At 41.9% G+C, this 12,411-nt stretch overlaps 1 pseudogene; it reads right to left on the reverse strand.

Moving 5' to 3' along the window:
- Positions 1-7,484, reverse strand: part of LOC102839564 — an 89,616-nt pseudogene extending 82,132 nt beyond the window's left edge.
- Between the last annotated feature and the right edge of the window lie 4,927 nt (positions 7,485-12,411).

A 12,411-nucleotide genomic window follows, 5' to 3' on the forward strand; every position in this document is an offset into this window, starting at 1 on the left:
TCAATGGGCTGAAGCATGGCAACAGTAGTGAGGTTGGCCCATGATTGGACAGTGTTTCGTTCTGCTGTGCATAGGGTCACTATGAGTCGGTACCAACTAGATGACACCTAACAGCAACAACGACATATTGTTGTAATGCACACGTGATTATTTGATTGAGTAGTCAGGACTCATCAGATGATTAACTCAAAGTATTTTGAAACGTAAGAAAAGCCTGGAGAACAGACAGCCTTACTTTGTGTCTTATTCCCACTAGCCTTCCCTTTACAGACAGTTAGAAAACGCTCCTTAAGGGCTACGTGATCCATCTGTCTGTCCTGTCATGCCTAGAATCTTGTTTCCCCTAAAGTGTTGGGCATGTGGAGCTTTATGAAGTTTAAGGACTTATGGATGTTTCCTTCTTCCAGCTTTATCTAGACCCAAAGGAAACAATGTGTGGGGAATAGATCAAGAATGACCAGTTTCCCTTAGGAGAATAGTCAGGTACAGAGTCCTGGTGTGGGGCTGTGAGTTAATGCACTGGACTGCAAAGTCGATTTGAACCACAAGATTGGCGGTTCAAGCGCTTTGGAAACCCTATACAGGGTCGCTATGGGTCAGAACTGACTCAACAGCACTTACACAACAACAAAGGGAGGTTGCCTGGCTGCACTTTGATTGGTACACAAGTCAGTAGTTCTGTCCTATTAAAAGTCACAGGGACAAGGAACAGATAACTTTGTTACCTGTTCACAGTAGCTTCTGTTTCACAGGTTAAAGCTGCTGTGTGCTTCTGACTTATGTGGCTCTCCTTTCTCTTTTCACATAGAGGCTCATGGGACCTAATTTCTTCCCTGCCCTGCTGCTCAGGTGGATAATGTGTGGTAGTTCAGAAAAGGAAGAGATCAAGTGAAACCCCAGACTTGCACGTTGGGATGGAAGTCAGTCGAAACAGAGAAAGCATGATGGCGGGGCCCTGATGAGGACTTATGATGTCCACATTAAAGCAGCTGAGGGGCAAAAGCAGAGCTTTCCAGAAAGTCCACAGTAGCTCCTTCTTGGTGGGTTCTATTTTATGACTCTGAGCTTGGCTCCTCTGGTTTAAGAACATTGCTCTCATAGACATAGAGGCCTGGGGTTTCTGACAGCATCCTTTTCCTTCTCCTCACTAGCTATGTGCAAGGGAAAGTCTACAGAAAGAGAAATTGAGCATAACTGAATATTGTCTTTTTTGGTAAAATGAAAGGCTTTCTGAGGGAGATTTTGAGGGACAGTTTACAACAGCATCTCCTTTATAGGTCTCCCTTCCCTGGGCCTGTGAGTTTTGGAGACCTTGTCTCCTTTCCTTTTGAGATACTGCAAAGGAGCAGCTGCATTAGTGCTTTTACAGAGAATAGAGACTGGAAATACCATCACATTTTCCATTTTCTTAGAGCCTGATCCATTTCCAATAGAAACAACTGTGCAGTGACCGACCATAAGGGGGATGGATCAGAAGCAATCTTCTCCTTGCTTCATCCTCTGGAAGGCAGCCCAGAAGGGGAATTAGAGAGAGGTCTGATGTGTGTCTGTAGAGAAGTAGGAGTGGGGGGAAAGTTGCTACCCCGTGAAGTCTAAAACATCATCCCCAGGCCTTTGCTGTCCTGCACCTGTGGATATTGGATACCTCTCCTCTCTCTCTCTCTCTAGAATGATTTTTAGATGCAAAATATTTCAAAGATAGTACACAGAGTTCTTGCATACACCACACCCAATTTCCACTAACATGAACATCTTATATTGTTACGGTCCATTTGTCACAACTAATGAACCAACACTGGTATATATCTGTGAACTAAATTTCACACTTTATTAAATTTCATTCATTTTTTTCCCCACTAATTTCCTCTTGTTATTCCCAGGTCCCATCCAGATACTTCCTCTCTCTTTTTGATACACTGAGATTGAGCCACGAAATGTCTGCCTTTACAAAGGATGACATCTAGAAGCACTATCAGCCTTTCCATTTTCCCAGAGTTTTTTTCTATGTCAAAAGATGAAAAATGGGGTGACTATGTGAAGATGAATGGATCATGTCAGATTCTTGCCTCGTTTGATACTGGAAGGCTGCCTATGGCTAAATTTCTGTGGTTCTACTCATACAATCACATGAGTATGTGAGAAGCAATGTGGGTAAGGAGCATCCCTGGTCACACTAGTTTCTTCTTCACTGGCCTTTGCTACTCTTGCTCGGTCCTATGGATTCTATCCTTTAGCTCTCTGCAGGTTCTACAATTATAAGGAAATTGCTGGCCACCCCAGAGGTCTCAAGTTAAAGATGGCCAGGATGGCTTCTATTGTCCAAAGGAAAGAGCATGCAGAGAACAGATTCAAACGTGATTTTTCAGAGGGCTACATCAGTGAAATGGCAGTATAAGGACCTTTGAAACTTCAGTATTGCATAACAGTAAGGAGAAAACGGAGCCCCCAAATGTTAAAGTGAATTCTGCAAAACTCTAAAAGGTAATCAAAAGTTTTCAGCAATCCAGGGAGTGTTTAGTCAAGAAAAATGACTGGCAATCAGTGTATGTTATGTTGTATATATTTTCACCAAAAATTGAAAAAGGAAAAATAACTTGTTCGGTAAGAACAGTGAACCTTGTGTCCTTTTAACTTGTCCTAGTCCCATGCCCCACTCTTTAGCTTCCTAAAAGCATAGAAAAACAGCAGCCCACACTTGTAGCCTGGCAACCAACAGAAGGTGCAGAATGAAGCTGGAGCTCTTTCAAAGGCTCCTTCCTAAACAGAAACAATTGTCATCATTTACCTGCCTGGTACTTCCCTGGAAGACTCCACTTACAAAGCTCTCTATATTTTAACTGACTCAGAGCCAGTCAGGTGCAAAAACTGCTTTGCCTGAGATGATTTGTCAAAAGCAATTTCAGACAATTGTCTAACTTCCTGGCTGACTGAGAAGCTGTTATAGTCATCTAAAGAAAGACATCTCATGTCATGGATTGGAAGACTTATATTATTTACATGTCAATATTCTCTAAATTGATCTAAAGACTCAATGCAATCCCTATTAAAACACCTGCTGTCTTTATGTAGAAATTGACAAGCTGATTTACAAATTCATATAGACATGCAAGGGATGTAGAAAAATGGAATGAAACAATAATGGAATATTTCTATGAACTTTCTGAAGCTCCCTCATATAAGACACCCACTGCCTCACAGTATGTTGTTGCTATTGTATTGTTGTTGTTGTTAAGAGCCGTCGAGTCGGTTCCGACCCATAGCGACCCTGTACAGGGTTTCCGAGTGGCCCTAATTTGGGGAATGAATAAGGATGATCAGCAAAGAATTGATGCCTTAGAATTATGGTATTGGGGAAGAATTTTAAATATTCCCTGTGACACCTTGAATTTACTTGATATGGCTTTTCTACTCAATATCTTCATAATTCCTGCTAACTGATTGGGTGGGACCATGCAAATAAGGTGTATAGGACTCTAAGACTGGGATTGGTTAGTTTTGTCCTCCAGCTAGGTTTAAAAGAGCCATCTCAGAAACAGAGATGGAAGATCCCAGGACCATCAAGAAGGAAGAGTAGGAGTGGCACGTGAGATCCCTACCTAGAGAAACAGTGACAGCAAAGGTGATAGCAGAGGTGGTGGCGTGGAGAGATAAAGCAGCTTCGGGCTCTAGATCCATGGACTGAGTATAGCTGAGTGTCTTCAGGCAGAAGACTGGCTTGAAGAATGTACCCTTTGGGCATTCACAGACTAGCTGAAAGAACTTTGTAACATGTACCCAAGCAGGGCAGAGACCAAAGGATCACAAGGCTGAGAGGCTGAAAACAAGAGTGAGGCATGCTTACAGCATGGCAGACAAGAGGTGTTCCAGTCTGGAGAGCTGCTGCATCCTGAGTTGGTTTTGATCCTGAATTGTACCCTGCTCACTTCCCTAAGGAATTCTTGTATGGTGCTGTGTGTTGGACTGCAAACGTGGTTTGAACCGCAAGGTCGGCAGTTCAAGCTCACCAGCTGCCCTTGGAATCTCTATACAGGGTCGCTATGTGTCGGAACCCACTCGACGGCACTTAACAACAATGACACCATAATCTTGAGTATTGTTATGAATTCTGTGAAGCAGGGTGCTTGCTGTGTGAGGGATAGTTGGTGTCAGAATCGGGTAAAGAAGGTTGTAGGGTGGAAGCATGTCTGATCTCTGCTTCATAGGAATCAGCCTTGGGCTGATTTTGAGTTCCATTCTTTTTTCCCTATGTGAAGCCAGAGGAAGTCACACATGGTCCCCACATAGTTTTTGCAACTATGAACTGCCAGAAGAATAAACAAACGTTTCTTGGAAGACGTACAGCCAGAAATCTCCTTAGAAGCTAAGATGGCAAGACTTTATCTCACATAGTTTGGACATGCTATCAGGAGAAGCCAGTTCCTGGAGAAAGACATCATGCTTGGTAAAGTGAGAAAGAGGAAGCCCCTCAGCAAGATGAATTGACATAGTGGCTGCACCAAGCATAGCAACGATTATGAGGAGATAGAAGACTGGAGAGTGTTTCATCCTATTGTACACAGGGTCAGTATAAATCAGAACTGGGTCAATGGCACCTAACAACAACATTTTGTGGCCATGTTCTTGCAGATGAAAGAAACAGACAAAATGAAGCCAAACTGGGAAGTATAGTTTTAGGAATGACTTCTACGTGACCTCCTGGAATTGAGTTATCCTTATAGACTACATGGATGATTAGCCTATGCCAACCCTGGCTTCAGACCATGTTTAGTTCATATGCAAGGTTGGTTTGCACTGCTCATCTGAAGCTCCTCAGAAACCCTATACAGAGTTGCTATGAGTCAAACAGAACCAACTAGACGGCACTTAACAACAATGCCAATGTCTCCAGGTAGCATTCCTCTGACTCTACTTTAGGATTTATTCTAAGTGTGCATGGTTCTTGCTCTAAATAAGTCCCAGGGAAGGAGATTCCCCAGCCTCCTTTGATAGCTTATACTATGTTATTGTTGTTATTAAGTGCCGTCAAGTTGGTTTTGACCCAGAGTGACCCTTTTAGAGTTCCTGAGGAGTGGTTGGTGAGCTTGAACTGCCACCTTGAGGTTCAAACTGACGTTGCAATCCAGCGCATTAACCTATATCACCACACCAGGACTGCCATGTTTTATCATCTTCTCAAGACATATTTATTTCTACTACAACTTGTTTCCTCTTTCGAGGAATTAACGAAAAGGGAGATGAGTCCTTATGTCCTACGTACATTAATTCTAGTACATTCATTCTCAAGCTTCTTTCCAGGAAGAGTGGACAGTATACCTTAGTATGCCCTGGACATGAGGCACTAGGAGGTGAGGGAGTCAACCCACTTGAGTACTGAAGTGGCTCACTTGGGTACTTGTCGAGACTGGATTGTTATCACACAAAGACTTGTTTCTTTCCCTAGTTCAGATTCAATTAACACGTTTGCACAAGTCGGGGAAGGGCAACTAATTAATTTTTCTAATGATCAAGAAAAACTTACTGTTCTGACACTAGCCTGTTTAGTGTTGTTGTTGCTGTTGTCAAGTGTCTTGGACTCATAGCAACCCTGTGTAGGGTTTCCAAGTAATGGCAGGCGAATATGAACCACCGGCCTTGCAGTTCAAACTGACCTCGTGGTCCAGTGCCATACCAGGACTTCCACAGTGCCACACCAGGACTCCAGCCTGTATAGCAGTCCTGCCTAATATCCAGCTCTCTGAATTCATGTCTGTCCCTTATTTCTGGAACCCTGCCTGCTGTTTGTAGTATGGTCCCCTCGATGCCTATGGCATATTCTGGCAATGGTGTTTATTTTGTGTGAAAATGACCTTTTAGATTGTTAGGAGAAGAAGGACTTTGATCAGTCTCCAGAGCTAGACGATGACAATAACTGAAATGTTGCTGACCTTGGAGTTAGTACATATATGGTTTAGAGTACAGCTAGGTGTTATCAGTTTTGAAAACCAGTGTAGCATAATGATAAGAACATTGATGTAGGCATAGGACAGAGCTGGGTTTGAATACCAGTTAAGTCATTGACTTGCCTGTGATTCAGACAGATGAACGAAGTTTTCTCCACTCTTCACTTTTCCTCATTTGCACAATGGATGTGACTATAATGTTACCTATTTAAGTGAATAAATAAGTCATGGTAGAGCTGTACAGTGAAATGTTGTTGTTGTTGTTGTGAGGTGCCATCGAGTCGGTACCGACTCATAGCAACCATAATTATGCACAGCAGAACGAAATACTGCCCGATCCTGGGCAAACCTTACTACTGTTGCTTCGCTTGAGTCCATCGATGCTGCCCCTTGGCCAATCCATCTCGTTGGGGGTCTTCCTCTTTTTCTCTGACCCCTCCACCTTACCAAACATGATATCTTTTTCCAGGGACTGGTCCCTCCTGACAATATATTCGAAGTATGAGAGTCGAAGTTTGGCCATCTTGGCCTCCAAGGAGCATTCTGGCTTCACTTCTTCCAAAACGGATCTATTGGTTCTATTGGCAGCCCATGACACTTGCAATATTCTCCTCCAACACCATAACTCAAAGGCATCAATTCTTCTAGGCTCTTCCTTATTCACGGTCCAGCTTTCGCATGTATATGAGGTTATTGAAAATACCATGGCTTGGGTCAGGTGTACCTTAGTTCTCAAGTTGACGTCTTTGCTCTTCAACACTTTATAAAGGTCTTATGCAGCAGATTTGCCTAATGCAATATGTCATTTGATTTCTTGACTTCTGCTTCCATGAGTGTTGATGGTTGATCCAAGAAGAATGAAGTCGTTGACAACTTCAATCTTTTCTCTGTTGATAAGAATGTTGTTTATTGGTCCAGTGGTGAGGATTTTTGTTTTCTTTACATTGAGATGCAATCCATACCAAAGGCTGTGCTCTTTAATCTTCATCAGTAAATGTTTGAAGTCCTCTTCGCTTTCAGCAAGCAAGGTTGTATCATCTGCATATCGCAGGTTGTTAATGTCTTAAAATAGTTGTTATTTAAAAAAATATGAGTCATCCAATAAGGATTTATGAGCTATTCTCTCTGTTCTATGCTGGTTAATATCCCTGAAGTCAGCTTCTAACATGTAGCAATGTGAGTGGAGAACATTGCTATCCAGAGGACAGATTTTTATTTTTGTTCAAACTATTGGAATTATGAATGAAGAAGTGGCAACGAAAAGAGATATTTGTTATAAAGTTTCTGGCAGAATAGAGAGCTTTAGAACAACTTTCCTGTAATCTAAAGACTTTCTGTTCAAAGAATGGTTCAGCAGCATAGGAACCACCTGGGAACTTGTTGGAACTGTAGAATCATAGGACTTACTGACTCCGAATTCTGCATTATAACAAGATCCACATGTGCCTTCTTGTCTGGGAAATACTCGCCTGAGGTGAGCAGGATGGCTTTATGACACACTTTATTTGCCCTCTTTTCAATTTGTAAGCTAGGTGGTGGCAGCATTTTCAATAGTGTTGTTTGTTGAACACTCTCTATAGAGATCATCATGGATTTAATCATAATCTTCAAAAAATGGGAGTCCATTTTAGTATAATTCCTGCGTTTACTTTGGATCTGTCTCTTTCCATAGTCCTTTGTAAAATCCATTTCTTTTCAGTGATAATATCTCAGTGACAGTTTCTCATTATTATCAATAATATTTGCATATTACAAGAGAGAGAAACTTGTTTAATTCACTTAAAATTTTCTGGAATTGTAAGTAAAATATTTGGGTTGAAAGATAAATTGTCAGTTTTAAATTAAACTCAGTAGTCAGGGAAATGATTTCATGGAATTAGTATATTTAGTATTTGTTAGTATGGCCGGTTGATTAAGTCACTCCACTCAGTGAAAAGCTGTTGGTTCTTCAAAGGATTTTTCTGTCATTTGCTAAATTGCTAAATTACATTTTCAATTTTATAGGATTGCTCTTTCACTTATGTAGAAATTAAGCTAAAATGACAGACCCCAAAAAACTCTGCCGTCAAGTTGATTGCAACTCATAGTGAGCCTACAAGATAGGGTAGAACTACCCCATAGGGTTTCGTCAGCTGTAATCTTGATGGATTCTGGTGTGGTGCTATAAGATAAGCACTCGACACAAGGCCTTGTTTGACACAAGGTCGATAGTTCAAACTCTCTTCTTTTACAGGGTTGCTATGGGTCGGAATCGACTCAACAGCACCTAACAACAACAATAGTTTTAATGGAAACAGACTGCTATACTTTTTTCCTACAAAGCTGCTGTTGGATTTGAAGCATCACCTTTCTGTTAACAGCAGAGCACTTTAAACACTGCATCACCAGGGCTCCTTGCTTAGTATATGTTGTTGTTACAGGCCATCAAATTGGTTCTGATTCATATCAACTCTATGTAGAGTTTCTGAGGAGTGGCTGGTGGATTTGAAACACCGATCTTGTGGTTGGATTGGCAGAGTGGCAGCAGCAATGGGCTCAAACATAGCAATGATGGTGAGGTTGGCGCAGGACTGGGTAGTGTTTCATTTTGTTGTGTATGAGGTTGCTATTAGTCATTACCAACTGGATGGCCTCAAACAGCAACAACAATCTTGTATTTGGAGTCCTGGTGTGGCCCTGTAACAAAAGGGCAGTGGTTCAGACCTACCAGCTGCTCTTCAGAAACCATATATAGGGTCGCTTTGAGTAGGAACCAACTCAACGACATTTCATAACAACATTTGGTAGTTAATAGCCCAACGATCATCCCACAGCACCACACCAGAACTTCTGCTCAGTACATGGTGGTTGGTGGTTGTGTGTCATGGAGTCAGTTCCGATTCATAGCTACCCTGTATAGGGTTTCTGAGGCTGTAAATATGGGAGCAGAAAGCCTCATCTTCCTCTCATGGAGCTACTGGTAGATTCGAACTGCTGACCTTGCAGTTAGCAGTCAAGCTTGTAATCTCCTGAGTTTTGCAGCCAAGCTTGTAATTGAACTAGGATTCCTTTGCTTAGTATATTGTTGTCATTGTTGTTGTTCAGTGCCATAGAGCCAGTTCTGACCCATAGTGACCCTGTATAGGGTTTCCAAGGAGAGGCTGGTGAGCTAGAACCATCAACCTTACAGTTCAAACCAACCATGAAGTCCAGTGCATTAACCCACAGTGCCATCAGTGGGTTAATGCAACAGTAACAACAGTGTTGTTGTTGTTGTGTTAGGTGCCTTCGAGTCAGCACCAACTCATAGTGACCCTATGCACAGCAGAACGAAACACTGCCCGATCCTGGGCCAACCTCAGTACTGTTGCCACACCAGGACTTAGTCATTAAATGATTGAAGACATACATGGGATTTTGAGATAAGTAGTAAAGTGATGCTTTCAAAAATCTGTATAACAACTTTGGAAACCCATGGGGCAGTTCTACTCTGTCCTAGAGGGCACATTAGAACAACAAGGACTTTGTAAGAGGGGTCAGGCAGTGGAAAACAACTGACAAAATCCGAAGGGCAATATGAAAAGCCTTTATGTAAGGGAATTGAAGTGATATCAGTGTTCACAGGTAACTGTTAAGAGGACCAGGAAATATAAAATTAAGGTAAATGAAGACTGGTAGACACCTCCAAGTCACTGATGAAGTTGGACTCAGTCTCAGAATTAATTAGGGTGTACTCAATGGTCTGAAAGCTTTTTTTGTGTATGTGTGTGTGTGTGGGGGGGGTCTAATCTAAGGAGCTCTGATAACGTAATGGCTACGAATCGGCCTGCAAATCTTAAGGTCAGCAGTTCGAAACTACCAGCGTCTCCACAGGAGAAAGATGAGGCTTTCTGCTCCTGTAAAGATTTACACCCTTGGAAACCCTGTACAGGGTCGCTATGGGTCGGAACCGACTCGACAGCACCTAACAACCACAATCTGAGCAGTTTGGACTTCTCAGAAACAATAGTCGTGGTAGAGCAGCTGCTATTCCACATCTGAGAATCTCTACAGAACAAACGCTGTGCCCTGAATTTGCGTATAATTTTCACGAGTGGGGTCAGGGTCCCTGGAAGAGAAAGCAATCTTGGCTCTTGGGATGGGGATGAGTACTGAGCCTTGGCACTCTGGAACAGCAGCTTGCAAAGGGGCATTTGGTGGGGCAGTGTGGGGGAGGCTGTTTGAAGAGTATGAGAACATTCAAAGAAGAAAGAAAAAGGGGAGGGAATAAGTATTGAAACTGCCTGTGAAAAAAAGGATCAGGGCAGAACCACATGAAGGAAGAAGCAATCCTGGGGTTCTGGTAGAGGAGTCTGCGTTTATGAACGTATCACAATTTCTAACTGTACCAGTCACCTTGCATGCATTAATGATCTCAGTTAGTCCTCACAGCAACTCTATGAGGTAGTATTTCTTCTCATTTATACTTTTTATTGTCGTCAAAATACATATAAAAATATGGGATGTTATCTGGAGAAGCAGCGACACCAGAGATGGAGGCAGAGGTGACGGCATGGAGAGATTTAGCAGCTGAAGACTCTAGACTCTTGGAAAGAGAAAGGCTGTGTGCTGGCAGCCAGGAAACTGGCTTCCAGAATATGTCCTGTGGTTGTTTAAATGAATATATATCACTGCGTGGTAAACAACAACAAAAAAATTTTTGAGGTGGAAAGTTTAGTGACATTAATTACATTAATATGTTGTTTTTGTTGTTATTATTGAGTGCCATTGAGTCAGTTCTAACTCATAACAACCCCATGTGACAGAATAGATCTGCCCCATAGAATTTTCTTGGCATTAATCTTTATGTATAGAGTCCTGGGGTGGCGCTGTAAGATAAAGTACTCGACTGCAAGGTCAGCTTGAACCACAAGGTCAGTGGTTCAAACTCATCAACTACTTCTTGGCAACCCTACACAGGATGGCTATGAGTCAGAACCGACTCAATGGCAATTAACAGCAACAACAATCTTTATGTAAGCAGATTACCAGGACTTCCAGGCAAGCATTTAGCCATTGTGCCACTGGGGCTCTTCCATCCACAATGATCACTGCCAAATTTGCCATTGAGGTAGTTACTATTATTACCCCACTTACAAATAAGGAATCTATCCAAAGTTATCCAGCTAGTAAGTTAGGTATTCAAGCTCAGACAGTCTGGTCCGTGCTCTTAACCATTACATCACCTGGCATCTTCCAGGCTACAAGAAAAGATCTAGCATAGGAGCTTGGCATGATCCTAAAGCCAACATTTTTCTTTTGTAATAGTTATTATTCTCTGTTTAGGATGTGGGCATTTATTTTGTGATATAAGGTGATTTGGTCCACTTGAATGAAGGCTAATGCTTTCCTTTGTGCAAACTGCCCATTTTTGGCAATGGGGAGCAGTTGGATCTCTATATTCCTGAGCCAATATGAGTATTAAAAGCATGATCACTGAGTTTTCTCATGATTTGATGCTTTATGAGTTTTAGTCACAAGTTCCATTTATTTATGAGTGAATTCTATTCAGGCAGAAGCCCAGGGTGTGCAGGAAGAAAGACTGTCTTGGAGTGACGTACTGAGCGTCTGTGGTGCCCATCAGCATAAAAGCAACAGGCTTATAAAGCAAATATTAAGGGTAGGGATGTAGAAATGATTAGAAAGGGAGGGGGATGTGTCTTGAGAAGAGAAAGAAGAGGTAGAATATGTTACCCATAAAAATGTTTTTAAATTTCAACCTTGAGATGAGATGGAAAACACAGAGACAAATGCCACAAATGGATTACTCCCTGCCTTTTAGGCAGGAAAGAGTGCAGACGTGGGTGAGGGTTTAACTGAGCCTAGCACAAGAGTCTTCCTGTGTTCTGGTGAGCTCTGGCTTCAAGCTACACAGTGAGAAACTAGCGCTATCTATAATTCTCTATATTTTGGACAGGGGTTAGGGAAGACACCTCTCGTGTTCACTGAGGTATTTCTCTTAAAAGTATCAAGTAAAACATATAAGTGAAAATTACCCAAAGTTTTCTTTCCGAAAGCAACCTATGTTCGCTACATCTCTTGAGTTATTTGTGCTTTAATGCTATGCTGGAACAAAAACAAATGATCAATTGACTCAAGGAGAATTCATAAAAAAGAAACAAAGCACTGGACTGCAAAGCCAGTTTAAACCACAAGGTCAGTGATTCAAATTCTCCAGCTGCTCCTTGGAAACCCTATGCGAGGCCTCTGTGAGTTAGAACCGACTCAACAACACTTAACAACAATAACAACAACAACAAAATCAGGTGCCAGAGAGAGTTACTTAGGACCCATGATGAACCATGTGTTTCAAAGTAAAACTATGTTCCATAGGGTTTTCAATGACTATAATCTTTTGGAAGTATATCACCAGACCTTTCTTCTGGGATGCTTCTAAGTGGATATAAACTACCAACCTTTTGATTAGTAGCCAAATGCATGACCCAGGGACTCC

Source organism: Chrysochloris asiatica, unplaced genomic scaffold, assembly GCF_000296735.1.
Source record: "Chrysochloris asiatica unplaced genomic scaffold, ChrAsi1.0 scaffold00051, whole genome shotgun sequence".
NCBI classification, from domain to species: Eukaryota; Metazoa; Chordata; class Mammalia; order Afrosoricida; family Chrysochloridae; genus Chrysochloris; species Chrysochloris asiatica.